This window comes from Rhododendron vialii, chromosome 13a (assembly GCF_030253575.1).
Source record: "Rhododendron vialii isolate Sample 1 chromosome 13a, ASM3025357v1".
In the NCBI taxonomy this organism is placed as follows: domain Eukaryota; kingdom Viridiplantae; phylum Streptophyta; class Magnoliopsida; order Ericales; family Ericaceae; genus Rhododendron; species Rhododendron vialii.
The window spans coordinates 22,359,634-22,374,498 of record NC_080569.1 but is presented as its reverse complement, the minus strand read 5'-3'; the positions used below and the strand labels follow the sequence as shown (position 1 = coordinate 22,374,498).

At 36.9% G+C, this 14,865-nt stretch overlaps 1 long non-coding RNA gene across 1 annotated transcript; it reads right to left on the bottom strand.

The window, feature by feature from the left end:
- Window positions 1-13,693: 13,693 nt before the first annotated feature.
- On the bottom strand, window positions 13,694-14,592 carry LOC131315279 (uncharacterized). Its single transcript, XR_009196666.1, has 3 exons — window positions 14,433-14,592; window positions 14,268-14,330; window positions 13,694-13,992 (listed from the first exon to the last, which is right to left on the bottom strand). It is a non-coding gene; the product is annotated as an uncharacterized LOC131315279 (long non-coding RNA).
- Window positions 14,593-14,865: the final 273 nt, after the last annotated feature.

Here is a 14,865-nt window from a genome sequence, read left to right as displayed (position 1 = left end):
CATTTGTTAGTTTTTAAATTTTTTTTTGAGGATTATTGCTTCGTCATGACGAGAGGAATCTAAAAAGTATAAAAATTACGATCGAAACCTTTTTTTTAATAAAGACAAAAAAGATTTTGGCTTATTTTTGTATTTATTTAAAAAAATTGGGTTTTAAGCGTAATTTTTTACTTTTTAGATTTTTCTCGTCATGACGAAACAATAATCCTTAAAAAATTGACGAAAAATTAACAAAATGTGAATTTTTTTGAATAAAAAAAAAACCCAAATGAGAATGACTTATTGTCGAATTGATGGTCAAAAGTTCATGATGAGCACAAGAAAATAGCGGAGGAAAACAGTTATCCTCTCTTTGGCAATTTTCCTCCCCTTTTATTATCCAAAAATTCTCCCTAAGCTTTTTCCACAAGTTGCAAGTTGCTGCAACTGAATTGTTAATTCTTGAGCCACACACACAGCCTTCACTACCCTCCAATTTAACCGCAGCCATAGGATAATGATCAGGACACACACCTTTGGGAACTTGAGGCTCCGTTCCGGAACAAAAAATAAGTCAATATTTTTTAAAAAGACAATTTCAAGCTCAAAAATCATGGGTTTATTAAAATTTAAAAATATGTAATATGGATCTTGTTTGGATGATCTCGATGAGAATATGATGCAAAAAAATTTGAAAAATTATTTTTCATTTACTTTATTTTTGAGTTTGAAAATGTGAAATAAGCCGCTTATTTTTTAAGAAAATTTTTGGAACGGGACCTCAGGCCAACAGCTATCGAGGGATTTGGGCCGACACAAAATACTCTATTCATTTGAACCACAAACAATACTCACACACAAATACACACATTCATTCATGCCTACCGGGTGTGGAGTTCACACACATGGAGTACGTGCAGTGTCTATATGCCCCACACCGAATGTGAGAGAGTTTGTATATTTTTGTATAAGTGTTTGTGGCACTAGCACAATTGTATTCAATTTTCCCCCTACCATATTACTAATTGGGATTGTATTTAGCAAAATATATACATTAAAAATGATCAACGTATATCAGAAAAATATGGACGGAAAATTTTACTCTATATTCGTAGTATTAAGTAGATCAGAAATATTACGAACACAAATGAAAATGCATAGAGAACACAAAAGAAAGTGCATAGAGTCACTCGGAACCGTCCAATATAAGCGTGTTCTTCGGGTATATGTAGGCTCCTACACAGTGGATGATACTGAACACCTACAGTAGTATCCAGATATGTGCAATTTGTTGTGTGTCCTAGTCATCTTTATAATACTACTATTATGTGCTCGTACTTAACTAGTAATACTGTAGTATTCCACCATCCATCCAAAAAATTGCATCCAAAATTACTCGACCCTACAGAGTACGGAAGGACAAGTTAGACAAAAAGCTAGAATAAAGTAATTAATATTTTTCCATTTTAAAAGATGAGTGATTTTGTCACTCTTTTTTTTGTTAATGTCATTTCTCTTTGTGTCTTTATTAAATGATTTATTTTGTGAGAGAAAATAAGTGACATTAACAAAAAGAGAAATAACAAAATCAATTTCCTTTTAAAATTGCAAGACTTTTTTTTTTTTTTTGCTCGGCAAATTGCAAGACTTCTTAGGATCAACAAATTGAGACAGAGGAGCAGATTTTTTGGCATTTTATTCTATTAATGTACTCCACGCAGCAATGCCGTTGTAGATCATGAACATTGAATAATCTTCTTAGCCCCTCTCTCTCTCTCTCTCATTTTCTCTCTCTATAGGAAGATTCTTCCTCAGTAGCTAGGGTTTCGGAGGGGTCCTGCCCTCCGCCGCCTCCACCCTACCATATTACTAATTGGGATTGTATTTAGCAAAATATATATGTTAAAACCGTATATCAGAAAAATATGGATGGAAAAATTTACTCTATATTCGTAGTATTAAGTAGATCAGAAATGTTACGAACACAAATGAAAGTGCATAGAGAACACAGATGAAAGTGCATAGAGTCACTCCACCCAAGACTCCCCCCCCCCCCCCTTCTCTGCCTCCATTTCCCCCATTTTCGTTTACTCTGCTTGCCCTCAGTCGGGGGTTTCGTGTTTTGTGGTCAATGAAGGGGGAGGCCGTGGGTCCCTTTGCCCGGGCTCGACCCTTTCCGTCTCTACCATATCTGCTCGATTTGTGTCGGCGGCAGTGGTGCAGTGGTTTTGTTGTGGTTGTTTAGGGGTTTGGTTGTTCAAATAATGGAGAGGGGAGATTGGGGGCATTCTATTTTTTTCTCCTGTTTCAGTGTCTGGTTTCTCCGGTTGTGACCGGAGTATCTCCGGCAGGTTTCCCCTGTCCGGATTTGTTCCTGGTTTGGGTTTCCCCCAGATCCGGCTAGTGCAGTGGTGGGTGAATAAACCACAGTTTTCACTCAAGTGTGCCGGTGGTGGAAGGATAACGGTTGGGGCATGGCTCTGGAGCCTTGCTCAGCAGCCTTGGGGAGTTGAAGACACAGAGGAGGAGTGCAGCAGACGGCGCCGTGGTGTGAGGGAGTAGAGGTTTTCTACTCAGTTCTCGTGCCCGGAGCCTACTCGTGCCAGCGAGGGCTCGCCGAAAATGTTTATCTCCTCCGCTTTGGCCGAGACCCAATAGCGATTCGGAAAGGCGGCGACTTACGAATCCCCTCGGCCGGCATGCTTGTGGACTAGTCCATGTTTGCTGTATTTTTCTGTTATGTTGTGTGCTTCGCCTCAAACCTCGCCTTCAAATATAAGGTTGAAAACCCCAAGCGTAGAGTTAGGTCGTCGGTAGCATAATAACCGAAAGTCCGGGATCGTACCCACAGAGAATTCGAATATAGCTTAATTGGATTGTAGGTTTTGTAAGGTGGATTGTGGCGTTTAAGACGGCCAACTTGATTTTACTTCTAACGGTGGAAAATTACCAAGGCAAAAGACTGGAAAATGCTCGTTTAACTTAAAGGAGGCAAGTCTAGGGTTCGTCTAACCCTTGACTTAAGCCGTTACCGGTTTTCAATTATAACTCAGGCGAGAGTCACGACCGCGTGCTCACGCCCGGAAGATTTAGCTGTAAAAGACTACATTTATCGGAAGATGTGATTAATCGGAATTAAATCAACCTATTTTTGCTAATGTATCTAACACGTAGGGGGCCACGAGCCCTCAATATGTCGCTTGCCAAGACCGCTTGACTAAACTTCATACCAAGGAGTTAACACGCCTCGCTTAGACCAAAAAGGCTAGGTTAATCCGATTCCGAAAACCATGATTTTAAGCCCGAAGGTTTGAGAACCAAATAACCACCTGAGTACTCGGGAAAGATTACCCCGAGACTTGGCCTATCGACTACTCACACATAGCTAAAGCATAAAAGAAAGCATAAAAACGAGACATGACTTTTAACCGATAAAAACGAAAACAAACTTGATATTATAAAAGATCTAGTCCGTAGGAACAACTTTAATAAACGAGAAATTAACAAACGAGAATTACTTACTTGAGTTCTAAGAGATTACACTAGAAAAGCTTGAAAGAACATTAATGGAGGAAAAATTAAAGCTAATAAAGAACTAGATAGCAAAGGGGAGAGAGGAGACCCCTATTTATACACAATGGGTTTCTCTCTCTTCAAATATCTAAAAACATACTATAAAAGGCAAGTATTCCATAAATGAAAAACCCAAAAAGTAGCAAAATATCTGGCCGAAAGCTCTCCGTATCGATACAGATTAAGCAACGTATCGATACCACATCGTTAAGCTGAAAAGGCCAATCTCCCGTAACAATCCCGTATTGATACAGATTATGATCGTATTGATACGGGACTCTTTGCTTGGCAAGATAACCAACGCGTATCGATACGGGAAAAATCCGTATCGATACGGGAAGCTTATCTCTGGATCTTCAAGCCAGCCTCCCAGTCTTGACACTCGACGACCGTTGGCTTGCCTGATGCTTCTCGCCTTCGTTCTTTGGTCACTTTGGCACCAGTTCCACCGGGCGATGATTCTTGAATTAACTTGGGGGTTGGCTTTGCACTCAAAATACACCTTTTAAGGGCGTTTTGCCTGAAACACTTAACAAACTACCTTAGGAGCAATATTGAATAAAAACGACAATTAAAGGCTAAAAACACTTCAAACTAACGGACTTAAGCACCACGATCAAGCAATTTTAGGTGCGTATCATTGTGTTCGTTCATGTTTCCTTCGGTTTAGCATTTGTTTGTCTGTGATTTAATTGTCTTAGCCAGTCCTAGGCGGGTGGATGGATAGGTTTCTAGCTCCTCGTGAACGACCCTTAGAGGCGGTGAGTAGTGAGTTGCGACTCGGCTTAGGACATAGACTCCATCGTCTCTTTGTCTCCTTGTTTTGAGTGAATATCCTCCGAGATGGGTTGATTTTAGTTTCCATTTCATTGTATTTGGAAGGAATCGTCGGCTTTATTTGGTTGAGAGTTTAGTTTAGTTTAGTTTTTGTAGTGGGTGGATTGAGAAATAGGATAATGATTGAATATATGAGTAATGATTAGATAGAGATAGAGAGATGAGAAAGAAATGAAGAATATGGTAATGATTAGAGAAAGAAATATGGTAATGATTGAAAAACTAAACTAAAATGTGAACCGAACACAACCGGCCGTAATTTACCTTTACGACTTTAATGAAGTGTGCTTTGGATTAAAAAAACAAAGAAAGATAATGAACATTAATGGGCGAGTAGGATTTTCAGTTTCAAACTTTTAAGGGTAAATTATGCTGACCTAACTTGAGGTTTTTTACAAATACATTGATCCACCCTATGGTTCGAAAAATTACTCACACTTCCCTTACTTTACAAACTACTACGTAATATGCATATAGTCCCTTTGCCATAAAAATTGGCGTAACAGTGTTAACATTAATGAATAAAAGACTGTCATACCCTTATTACAAATAGTTTGGTTTACATTGGCCACCCGTTTTTGATATTAAAATCTATTGTTATACTCCATTTGTCCTATTTTAAATGTCTTTTATGGAAATTTGTGCATTTTCAAAACCCAAAAAAAATACTTTTATAGCTTTTTTTTTAAAATCTTTTTACACCAAATTAAAAGTGCTATTGAGGTTTTTTGGAGTAGTGCTATTGGTACCGACGGTACCATAGGGAAAATGTACCGACGGCCACCGGACGGCCGTCTCCGGCCACCGGACGGCCGATCCGAGCCGTCCAAAAATTTTAAAAAATAAAACCGAGTGGGCCTACGCGGGAATCAATGGCATCCGAGGTGTGTAGAGTACTTGATCCGAGCACCCCTTTTTCGTGTATATACACGTATATACAAATATACACGAAAAATGGGTGCTCGGATCAAGTACCCTACACACCTCGGATGCCATTGATTCTCGCGTAAGCCCACTCGATTTTATTTTTTAAAATTTTTGGACGGCTCGGATCGGCCGTCCGGTGGCCGGAGACGGCCGTCCGGCGGCCGTCGGTACATTTTCCCTATGGTACCCGTCGGTACCAATAGGATTTCTGTTTCTTTATCTTTTTGCTATTGGGGACATTTAAAATAGGACGGAGGAAGTACAATTAACATGTCACAAGTATAAAAGAAAATTTTATTCTTTAAAATACTAAATTAAATAACCAATAGAAAAAATTCAAAGTTCAAAATTTATTGAGATTTTTCTTTATCATTAAACATTTATTATAGTTGGTCCAATTATTTATTTTCTTATGAGTTTTTTTTAATTCCCTAAACTATGAACCTTTTTTTTTACTTAGTCCCTAAACTATCTATTTGACGATTTCATCTCCTCTACTATCATACCGTTACTTACTTAGTCCAATAAATAACGAAAATTAAAAATTTGGACGGAAAATGACACGTAAGGCCCTGTTTAAGACCCTGTAGAACAAATACTTGATTATGAGGGTCCTAAAGACAAAAAATAATTATTACCTCTTAGGATAAAATGATAAAAAAATAAGATCTTTGCATCAGTTCATACGGATTGAAAATTGGAGCATTTAATTTTTTAATCATATTTTTTAATATATGAACCTTCTCAAAAAAATTAAGTGCACCAATTTTCAATCCATTTATACTGAAGCAAAGATATTATTTGTTTGATCATATTACACTGAAGGGTCATAATTAATTTTTATCTTTAGGGCTTTCATAATTAAGTGTCTGCTTTTTATTTGGAACCATATAGAGTAGATACTTGATTATAAGAGCTCTAGTGTCATGTTCTCGATTTTTAACATTAATAAATAAACCTTTTCGGAAAAAAAGTCTTCGCATTACATAGATAATATCAAGGTTGTGAATCTCATTTCGTACAGGCCGGTACATCCCGGATTTGTGAGATTCCGGTACCATAAGCCTTCAATACCGTTCCGGTCTAAATACCGGGCCTTACCGGTCGGTACCAGCTAATCCGGACGATCTCGGTTGAGATGGGCTTACCGGAAATTTCGTTCGGTATTTTGCAAACAGAACCCAGAAGAAGATCCAAGCCCCGCTTCCCAGCTAGTACACGAGCCGGACGAACGCCCGCCTCCCCTGCTGCTCCTTCTCCCTGTCGATGAAGGCGTAGATCAAGTCCTTCAGCTAGGATCCCCTGAGCTAGCCCGTGCGGACGCCGAGGAACCGGAGATTGAAGTTAAAGAAGGGGGCCGATGATGGCGGTGAAGTTAAAAAGGGGCCGATGGTTTGGAGGCCCTTGTAGGACTTGAAGTTCTCGAGCTCCAGGCGGAGTATTTTGCCTGGGGAGGGGAGGGGGTTTCAGTTGGCGGGGGTGAGAGATTGGGATCGAGATACTACGGGGGTTTCAGTTGGTTTTGACTTTGACGGAAAGAGAAGAGATGGGAAAAATTATGCACTACAAGTGCAATTTATGCCATGGTCCAGCTATAGTGATTATTAAAAGTAAATGTTTTAAGTGAATTTTTTTAAATTTCAATAGTCTACTAGGACTTAACGACTTAAAGTAACGGAAAAAAACAAGGTTATAACTATATGTACATATTATTTTTTTATTTTTAACGATAAATCTAAAAATGGTACCCGATAACATACCAGTACCGGTACGTACCGTTTCAGTGACAAATCCGGTACCATGTCCGAAACGGTATTCAAAACCTTGGATAATATCCCAAAAGAGTGTTCTAAGTTCCCCACAGTCCAACTTACAAAACCAACTTCAAATTTAACTAAATTACATCATTGACACTCCGGCCCCAAACTTAACGAAATTTAACGAAAGTACAAATAAGTTTAGTGTTTACAAACGTTTCCATCAAAAGGTGATTAAGAAATTCAAGTTACGAATACATCTCTGTTAAAGAAAATCATTACGAAGATGGGTAAGTAACTATCCAAGTTGACTTCCAAAAGTGTTCTTTCACATCCCATTACACAATGCATGCAAGATATTGCCCGATGTTTGTATTTGGAAATGATGAAAGGTTGAGCTACACTAGCCCAGTAAAAAAATCTTCCACCAATTCTATATGCAAACATGAAGACAAGTGCAATGAAAGGAGTGGTATAGTGAACACAGCTCAATCTAAGATAGCGCAACAATTCACAACTCTTTCATGATAGCACAAAGGATACATTCTACGAAGTCATGCAATTCCCAAGATATCAAGCGGAATATGGTGTTTTAGATGCAACAAGCCGACATTCATTACATCTCCAATCTATTGTACGCAACAATATCAATAAACATATAGTTCAAGTTACGACATCCGCTACACCACAATCTATCTCACGTCACACTCGACTGTATTTTCCACTCCTTGCGTTACAGTACAATCACACCCAGAGTTACTGTATTACCATCCTTTGCATTATAGTGAACTCTATCTACTTGGGTCACCATATTATCACCCCTTGCGTTACGAGACCTACTCGAGTCTCCGTATTACCACCCCTTGCGTTACAAGACCCTTACACCCCATTTCCTTACACATACGTGTAAACCGATTCAATATCCAAGGTAAACTCATTCCATTATTCCCAAGTCATCTCACGACATCATACTAACATTACAAATGTGCCACAATTATCCACACACATACGATCAAGCACATAAGAGACATTTCGATATAGTTTTAATCAAATAACCTTCTAACCTTTCCTTGATAGTGAGAGTCCAACGGAACAAGGATGACTTAGATTAATCAAAGAAATTCAATTAACCATGCTTGAAAGAGATTCAGAGGGGTCAAAAAAGTGTTAAAGGAGATTGGGGTTCAAAACAATATAAGAGAATAAACATTTTAAACGAAGCAAGATGTTACCAGTAACATCTAGGGTATCGATATCCCAAAAAAGGGTATCGATACTGAAGCTGAAACTATCCAGATTTGGATCGGGTAATGATACCCCTCAAATGGGTGGGGTATTAATACCACGCTGTTCAAGCGACGATTTTCTGCAGTTTTGACACATTTTGATGATGCAACGGGTGATGATTCAAGCTCGAATGGTACACCACATATACACATAGAGAAGGAGAAGGAATCCCTACCTCGAAGAAAAGACTGAGATCCACGCGATTCAAACAAGCCCTAGCTCCAAGAACTTTGAAATCAACCAAAAAGCTTCCTCCTAAGTTTAACCCAACGAAACCCAAGCTCAAAAACGTGATTGTAAGGTGGGAAAAGAGGTTGATCTTGTGGGTTTTTGAATGATTGAGTGGGGTTTTGTGTGAGAGATAGAGAAAGAGAGAGAGAGAAAGAGGGACGGTAGAGACAGAGAGAGGAGTGCAGTGTGTGTAGTGAGAGAGAGATATGAGATATAAATCTCCTACGTACCTGGTACAATTTTAAACCACACAAACATCCTTCTACTATCAATTCCAACACTTTAAATCCAAATCAAATAGCCACCACACTTCTTCACATTTTTCCCAATTTCGGCAATTCTATAACATTTCGAGAATTAAAAAATTATACGAGTCTCTACATCTAGAGACGAAAATTAATTATGACATTTTAGAATAAAATGATCAAAAAAATAAAATCTTCGCACCGGTTCATATAGATTGAAAATTGGAATGCTTAATTTTTAATCATATTTTAAATATATAAATAGTCTAAATTTTATATAAGGAGTTCAGTTATTTTTTGAAAAAATAAGTATGTGTCACCAGCCTCTATAAAATTCTACGTAAGGCTCTGATATATTAATTAGAGAGCCCTAGAAATAAAAATTATATGACTCTTTAGGATAATATGATCAGAAAAATAAGATCTTCGCACCTGTTCAAACGGATTAAAAATTAATGCACTTAATTTTTTTGTCACGGTTCATATATTAAAAAAATATGGTTAAAAAATTAAAGTGCTCCAATTTTCAATCCATTTGAACCAGTGCGAATGTCTTATTTTTATGATTATTAATTTTATCTTAAAGGGTCATAATTAATTTTATCTCTAGGGCTCTCATAATCAAGTATCTGCTCTCAAACCAAGCCTTACGTTGCATTTTCCGTCCAAATTCCTAATTTTCATTATCTATTGGACTAAGTACGTAACAATATGATAGTTTTTTTTTTTATCAGCACAGTATGATAGTTGATGGGATGAAATCATCAAATTGGTAGTTTATAAACTAAGTAAAAAAAAATGTGCATAGTTTAGAGGATAAAAAGGAAGAAAAAAAAAATTCTTCTTTTATTCTTCTCATCTATACTCTATAACAATCTGAAAGGTAATAACTTATGTCTAAAAGTTAACAAGGGAACCTAAAGACAATATTCATCTAATTTACTTTATGATCTTATTTTGTTCTCATACGAATCTAAGATTTTAATACTTCCTCGCCTATCAACAAAAAATTTAATACTCCCTTTGTTCCAATTTAATAGTTCCTTTTGAAAGTTTATGTCACTTTTCAATCGATTATATCTTATAATTTATAATGTTTAACGAGATTTTAAAAATCTTATCTTATAGAACTAATTAAGATTTATCAAACAAGATCCATATTGAGTATAAAATTTATAAGCAATTCAAATATATAACTAATTTTTTATTCAGTTAGAATAGAATGAGAAACTATTAAATGGGGACAGAAGGAGTAAAAAGAGTTGGCTTTCCCATTTATGAGCATGGATAATGAGAACTTATTATAAGAAAATAAAAAACAACATTTGAACCAAGTTCAGAAAAAAACACACCATCAAAAAGTAAAGAGGTAATTTAATTTTTTCTATTCGTTATTTATTTTAGCATTTAAAAAATAAATAATATTTCATACTTGTGACATGTTAATTGTATGACAATAAGTTTCAATGTAAAGCAAGGAAGGACAAATGTAACTCAAGCTATTTGTACTATTTGGGAGTAATTTCTAGAACCAGAGGGGTGATCCCGTATATTTATCAGAAACCTCAGGGGAGGTCAGAATAATTTACCCAACTTTTAATCCTGCGGGACCCCTAGGTGGGCGTATGTTAGAGCATCCCCAGCCTTGACCCATTTTAAGACTCAAATTTAAAAATGAGGAAAAAATCACAAAAATCTCTCTCCAATCTTTGACCCAAACCCTTTCCTATTTTGGGTTTTACCCATTTTTTTGCCCAAATCTGAGACAACGTTTGCCTTGACCCATTTCTCCAACGGCTAGTTAGAGAGAGAGAAAAAGGGAGATGTGTAAAATTTGGGTTTGATGGTTGGAGATGTGTCTACCCAAAATGAATTTTTACCTAAAATTTGACTCAAATTTGAAGAAAAATATAAGTGAAAACTGGAGATACTCTTACTCTCTATTTTCTTACCCCGAAAAGAAAATTAAAATGAGATAGATCCAGGAAAGGACGAAGAAAGAACGAACGAACGAACGAACTCGGTGTGGAATCCGAAAATCGGTTTCCACTCTCAAGTCCCAACCAAGGAGCGGATCATATGGCCCACGTGAGCGTGCAGATAAAAAAAAAAAAAAAAGCCAGAGAAAATCGCATGGCCCACGTCTCTTCACGTGACGAAAGCGATGATGGAAATGAGGCTAGCCAAGTAGCCAACTCTCGGAATAATACACCGTAGTACCCCCTTTAATTAACTAACATTTCTGAGTTACCCCCATTAACCTAATGTATTTTAGGTTTCGACACTTTAGCCAATACACGCGTTCATATTTGAGGGAGAATAGTTAGAGAAAAATAATACAAGAGAACAAACAAACTTCTACTCCTTTCGTCCAAATTTAAATGTCTCATACGGTTTTTGCGCATTTTCAAACCCCAAAAATATATATTACTACGTATTGTTTTTTAATTTTCTTACACTAAATTAAAGTACTCAATGAACACTTTAATTTGGTGTAAGAAAATAAAAATAATAATATGTAGAAGTATATTTTTTTGGAGTTAGAAAATGCACGTTAAACCGTAAGGGATATTTAAATTGGGAGGGAGTGTAACAGTAATGTTGGGGACACAACACTCAGAGTCGGCCCTGACTTTTTCAGGGACTTAAAAATTAAAAATGAGGCCATTTTATTAGACTATTATAAGGGGTAAAAAAAGTTTGAGGGCCCCTAAAATTTAAATTTTTTTGGAAGCTTAAAGAGATCGCAATACAAGTTTTAGCTCAAGGCCGGCTCTGACAATACTCCACCGCAACACCAATCATAACTACTTGCGTGGCACTGCATAATTGGTAATAATTGGCGCCAATTGTCAGCGTGAAATCCACCTATGTGCTCTTTTTTCCAATCTTTCTCACTGTGCGAGTTTTATCGGTGTTATCAGGCCGACTCGGCCTTATCATTTAAGTGTCGCTTGTTCGAGCCCTGACAGGTTTGTTATTGTGGGACGAAGATAGTTGTTGGTGTTGCTGGATGGTGTGGGTGTGGTTGCTGCGGTGATCTGCAATCTCGGTTACTAGATTTAGGAGTGTAGATTTGTTTCTGTAGGTTTTGGTTTGTTTTTCTCTGTTGCGTTTGTTTATTTGGTTTCCTACCCTTGATGGGGCTGTTCCCTCCCCTTCGGGAGTTTCCATTAGTTTGGTTGTGCTATTTTTCAGCTACGAATGTTGTGCCCAGTGTTAAGGAAATAGAGTTTCAAATCATTGAAGGTAATTTCCTATACAACTCTATACATCCTTGTTTTGGAGTGGAACGAGTGATAACTTAATAACATTTGGGACCTCTTCGCTCATTGTCAATTGGTCTTGAATAGGTTATAAGATTTCTACATGGTATCAGAGCGGGACCCGTTCCACCTCACATTTTAAAAATTAGTCTTGAGTTGGTTATAAGGTTTCTACATAGTATCAGGGCGGGACCTGTTCCACCTTATATTTTAAAAATTTATAACTCATACCCCACAATGACAGACTAGCAAAAATGCTACATGAAGATAGGATCCAAAAGTGATCACACATGATAGACCTCAAACGCGGCTGCACATGAGGGAATATTAAGAAAATAGAGTCCTGCACTGATTGAGAGTAAAAAAGTGATCATTTAATAACATTTGGAACCTCTTCGCTTATTGCCAATTGATTTTAAGATGGATATAAAATTTCTACATGGTATCAAAGCGAGGTCCGTTCCAACCCATATTTTAAAAATTTACAATCCACACCCTACGATGAGATCAGCAAAAATGCTACACGATGATAGTATCCAAAAGTGGCCACACGTGATAGACCTCAAACACGGCTGCACGTGAGGAGGAATGTTAAAGAAATAGAGTCTCATATTGCTTGAGAGTTGAATGAGTGATCACTTAATAATATTTGGGACCTCTCCACTTATTGCCAATTAATTTTGAGATGGACCCGTTCCACCTCATATTTTAAAAATTAGTCTTGAGTTGGTTATAAGGTTTCTACATAATATCAGAGCGGGACCCGTTCCACCTTATATTTTAAAAATTTATAATTCACACCCCACAATGACAGACTAGCAAAAATGCTGCATGAAGATAGGACCCAAAAGTGATCACACATGATAGACCTCAAACGCGGCTGCACATGAGGGAATATTAAGAAAATAGAGTCCTGCATTGATTGAGAGTAAAATAAGTGATCATTTAATAACATTTGGGACCTCTTTGCTTATTGCTAATTGATTTTGAGATGGATATAAAATTTCTACATGGTATTAAAGCAAGGTCCGTTCCTACTCATATTTTAAAAATTTACAATCCACATCCTACGATGAGATCAGCAAAAATGCTACACGATGATAGGACCCAAAAGTGGCCACACGTGATAGACCTCAAACACAATTGCACGTGAGGCGGGATGTTAAAGAAATAGAGTCTCATATTGCTTGAGAGTTGAATGAGTGATTACTTAATAACATTTGAGACCTCTCCACTTATTGCCAATTAATTTTGAGATGAATATAAAGTTTCTACACCCAGAAGGTTTGTGTGTGGGAGTGGGGTGCTTTTCTTGCTGGTCTCTTTCTTGTGGCTTGATTCGCCTGCTGTGTTGTATTGTGGGGATTATGCTTTTCTTAATGTACTATTTCTCCTATCAATAGAACCTCTCAACATTTTGGACAAAAAAAAAAAACTACTTTATAAGCACCAATGATACAGGTGAGTGTGGTGCTTCTGGCATTATTGCTTTTGTAATAACTGCCCTTTTAGTATATGCGATCCTTTTGAAAATACTAGTGTAATGCTCGTGCTTTGCACGTTTCTGCGTACTCATTAATTTAATTGATAGTCAGGAAGTTAATATACATATGTTATTTTTGTTCATATCACCAGCTGTATATTTTTCAAGTACGTTGAGCGGTTTAATTTCAACAACCATCACTCAAATATCATAAAATGACAAAACCGTGATATACTCGAATATTTTGTAGTTATGCTTTAGACAATCAAAATGATACCAAAACCAAATTTTTTCAAAAGGAAAAAGGTGAAGAGAGAGGTTACTTCGATTTACCTTCATCTAAGGCTTGAATGGAGCGAAAACAACCACCACATTATGCCAACCATAGCCAAATGAGTTGGAGATACCTGCATGAAATAGGCAAATTTGATTAGTGAGTGTTGACATATTATTTATTCGCTAAGCAATGTTGGAATATGAGGAATTTAGATAACAAAATGTTCAAATGTTTGATTATTATATAAGTTGCAAAAGATATATTATCTTCATTGCCAACAAAGCAAAAACATGTAACAAAGACACTTAAAGGTTTTGGTTTTTAACCAATAAACCATATGTCTAGATTAAGTATTATGCTTCTGCGGTTTTCATAATTTTTGAAAAAAGGGACTAAAATACGTACCAACATAGACTTCATGCTCTTCACGTTTGGAACAATGTCGACTGTGACATCAGATTCCAAGTTCTGCAAAATTCAAGAACCATAAGGACATGAAGTGCATCATAAAATTGAATAACTGAGAAAATTTTAGCATAATTAGAGGAATGGGCTTTCGGTGCAGTGTACATTGGTTAATTGTTGGATGCAGCCAGCTAGTGTTGATTGCTTTTATGGTTGCAATAGCTTCCAATCCTTCTGCAGCTCTAAGCGCTTGCAAACATTCAACAATATGGATATGGCAATTTCATGCCAACAAATATATGCAATACTAAATTAAACAACATATGAACTAAGAAAGAGATCAGGACCTTCTGAACAATGATGAAGACGAATTTGCAGCCGAGAACAAAGAGAGAAGGAGACAGGTTTTTATATAGATTCAATACCCTTAAATTACGGAAAAACCTTTTCTTCTTGACTAAGAAAATGAGGACTTAAAATACCTAAAATATCCCCGAAAAACCTTTTCTTCTTGACTAAGAAAAGAAAGACTTAAAATCCCCTAAATACCCCTCGAAAAGCATTTTCTTCTTGACTAAGCAAAGGAAAACAAAAAATA